This window comes from Nannospalax galili, unplaced genomic scaffold (genome assembly GCF_000622305.1).
Source record: "Nannospalax galili isolate Female #2095 unplaced genomic scaffold, S.galili_v1.0 scaffold737, whole genome shotgun sequence".
In the NCBI taxonomy this organism is placed as follows: Eukaryota; Metazoa; Chordata; class Mammalia; order Rodentia; family Spalacidae; genus Nannospalax; species Nannospalax galili.
The window spans coordinates 660876-664667 of NW_008341172.1; the positions used below are offsets into that span (position 1 = coordinate 660876).

The 3792-nt window shown below is 45.3% G+C and overlaps 1 pseudogene; it reads left to right on the forward strand.

The window, feature by feature from the left end:
* Positions 1 to 307: 307 nt before the first annotated feature.
* LOC115070987 lies at positions 308 to 3296 on the forward strand (annotated as a pseudogene).
* The last annotated feature ends 496 nt before the right edge of the window (positions 3297 to 3792 follow it).

Sequence of the window (3792 nt, forward strand, 5' to 3'; positions counted from 1 at the left end):
CACTTACATACATGCAGGCAATACACTCATATACATAAAATAAAAATAATAAATAAAATATTTTTTTAAAAGAAATAGAATTCCTAGACCCCAAGTCAGAAAATTGAGTTTGCAATACACCCAGTGGTGCTCCATAAGGGACTGATGCATAGGGCTATAGAGGTGGGAGTTAGAAACACATATGCAGAGCCACAATGCTGAGTCTAGCAGACACCTTTCAATAAATGCCTTGGAATGTCTTTGAAAACTTAGTGTTAATGACCCAACCCCTTGCATTTCTGTTGAAAAGTTTTTATTCTTTGGCATCATGAGCACAGTAGGCTCTCCAAGAGAGGCATCGCTTTCTGGCAGAGCTGGACTATGTGAACTGCTAACTTTCCTGAAGCCCAGACACAGGAGCACTGGGACCAATGTGCTGTTTTCCCCGTGGAAACATGAGGGCAATGAGGAGCGTCAGCTGACACAGATCACAGTGCACTTTGAGATCTCACAGGTCCCTCTTTCCTGTCACCAGCAGCAAAGGGTAATCGCAACGTAGTTAACTAGTAGGAAAAGAACAATGTGAGATAACAGATCCACTCGAGAGCTATGACTTTGAAATATGGTCAGAAGTATTCTCAGAAACTTGCTTTTAAACAATGAAGACGAGGCTGGGGATGTTACTTAGAGGCAGGAAGATAATGAGCTTGGGGCCAGCCTAGGCTTCATAGTAAATTCAAAGCAACCCAGGGCTACATAGTGAGACTCTACCTCAGAAAAGCAAGGGCAAGGGGCTGACAAGATGGTTCAACAGGTAAGGTAAGGGACCTTGTCACCAAACCTAACAACTTGAGTTTGGTCCCCCAAACTCACATGGTAGAAGGAGAAGCCTCCACACGTGCACCATGGCAAGAACATGCATGTGTGCACAGACACACAAAATGAATAGATAATGTAGAAAAAAAACTTAATAAAACCTAGGGCTGTGGGTGTCACTCAGTGGTAGGGTGTTTATCTAGCATGGGGGAAGTCCTAACTTCAATCAGAAGAAGATAAAGAAAGAAAAAGAAAAGGAATAAAGGAAGTGGAGGTGGAGGAGCTTAAAATTACATACCTGCATGAAATGCAAATGAAGCATCAAGCTGAGGATGCCGCTCAATGGCAGTGCCTGCTTATCAAGTGCAAGGCCCCAGGCTCAACCCTTGCAGTCAAAAAAAATAATTAAATATAATACAAAACAATAAAATAAAATGGAAGCATCAAGAGATACCAGGTATTTCTAGGCTGGGCTCTCTCTCTGAATGCCAACAAGAGCCCAGCCCCTTAAATTTGAAAAGCCAGATGCCTCTTACACTTCACATATAAACATAACAGAATGCTGCATGTTAACACTGAGTCATAGCAGCCAGTGTTGTTTTAAGACTTCGAGTTTCTTTATAGGACACCCTGTGACCCATAAAATAAGTTTTTGTCACAAAGTGGTATTTACTCAGGTAGTTTCAGTCTGCAAAAATGTATTACCCTTGGGGCCCCCAATCACCAAGGTCTGGATTCCAGGTTGCTGGCAGAGTTAACATTCTGCTAAGTCTTGTCACCTTATGACCTGCAACTTCACTACCATTCAGTTCCTTCACTACCACATCCATTTATTCTTGAAAGAAATGGGGCATTGATTATTTTATATTACCTAATGTTCTCCTGAAAGAAAGCAAACCACAAAATTTTGTGTAAAGCAGTGTGCAAACTGGCTTCTAGAAGGCAAAGAAACATTTTGTCCCCTGCAGGTGGTCTTCTTCCACAAGGTGGGAATCCATGGCTGCCGCCACATGAAGTCACCAGTCACCCCTTAGAATTGACCTCCGTTGTGTTATATGCAATTCCTTCAAGGTATGTGGCTTTGCCACCAGCAGGGCCAAATCAGATCCCACACAGTGATATCTTAAGCTGAAGCTGGCCTGGACCTTTTTTGACCATAAGGTTTTTTTTTTTTTGGGGGGGGGGTTACTATTTTATTAATTATTTTTATTTTATGTGTATGAGTGTATTGCCTGCATGTATGTGAGTGCACCTGTGCCGCACAATGCCGAGGAGGTCAGAGGAGGGCTTCAAATTCCCCTGGAACTGGAGTTAAGGACAGTTTGTAGCTACCATGTGGGTGTTGGGAATCGATACCGGGTCCTCTGCAAGAACAGTCAGTGCTCTTAACCTCTGAGCCATCTCTCCAGCCCCCTGACTACAAGGTTTTTAAGAAGAGGACCTGCATGTGTAACTGGTCCTGTTCTGTGTTGAAGGGTGTGTGGCATAGAACAGAAAGGCAGAAAGAGGGGAGAGATGGGAGAGTTCAGGGGAGGAAAAATGTAAATTAGCGCAGCTCCTATGGAAATCAGAACAGAGGTTCCTCAAAAAACAAAAATAGAATTACGGGAGTTGAAGTAGCAACAACTCCTGGAAGTTCATGGACACAGGGGTCTTGATTGGCTTCATTTTCTCCACAATTCAAGAATTAAAAGGCATGGGGCTGGAGAGATGGCTCAGCAGTTAAGAGCACTGGCTGTTCTTGCAGAAGACCTGGGTTCAAATCCCAGCACCCACATGGCAGCTAACAACTGATTGTAACTCCAGTTCCAGGGGATCCAATGCCCTCTTCTGGCCTGAGCACCAAGGAATTTCAGAGCTCACGGGCATGCTAAAGCAGTTGCAGCCAGGGGCTCTGAGACCATCAGCTCACATGGTGCTTGGTGCTGCCTGAAGGGCACCTCCAGCCAGTGTGGCAAGCCCAAAGAACAGCCATGTGGAACCAGGTCTCAGTCATCCAAAGAGCACAGAACCCAGAACAAAAGAGCAAGATGAAAAGAAAGATCCCAGCAGGATGAGAGAAGGAAAGGCCAGGACCAAAGGCCTCTGTCCAACTTGAGCTCTCAGACAAAAAGACGGGGACATCAAGTGCAGGGCAAAGAGAACATTGACCCCAGGCTCAAAACAGTGGTGCCCAGTTGAGTGGACAGTGTCCCATTGGGCAGATTCCTTCAGCATTGAGATTCTTCCCTGGAATGCAGCCGCTTGTGGAGAGACCTTCCTGCTTCGGCCAGCTTCTCCCTCCTCCACCACCTCCTCCTCCTCCTCCTCCTCCTCCTCATCATCATCATCATCATCATCACCACCATTACCATCATCTTCCTTGCAGTCTGTACTATGGGTGTCCTCCCAAGAGCTCACCACCTATTTCCTGGATTCAGTGTCCCATCTGCGAGCTGCAATTCTCAACAAGAGAAATAGAAGGCCAAGCCAGCACCTGTGGGGAAGTTTTTCTAACATGAGCTATGAGACCCTGTGGACCCTCCACCACAGAGCCTGGGGAGTGGATCACTTGTGGTTGAGAAGGGTTGATGACGCCCACCCTCCTCCACTCATTTCTCAGGACTCCACCTACCTAAGGCACATCCGGACCCAGCTTGCTCACCATTCCCGGTTGTCAAGGCTTTGTCACTATGGTACCCAATTCTCATAACTCTTTCCTTTTTCCCCTTGGAACTTCTCAGGTAGAACTGGTAATCTCTTCAGGGCCTTGGACACTATCAAGAATAGTATATATACTCATACCCATTTTCCTGAAAGGAAAACTGAGACCCACTCAGAAGAAAAATATTGCCTGGAAATTACAAGCAGATGATGTTCTGAGATTAGAGTGAGTCTTGATCATGACACTGACATCTAGTTTCACATGACTGTAACTTTCTGTCTCTTTTGTGGGTTCCTGTCCTAAGCATAATCAGGTGACAGTGCTGCTCTGTGACTTTAGCAAGTTATTTAATC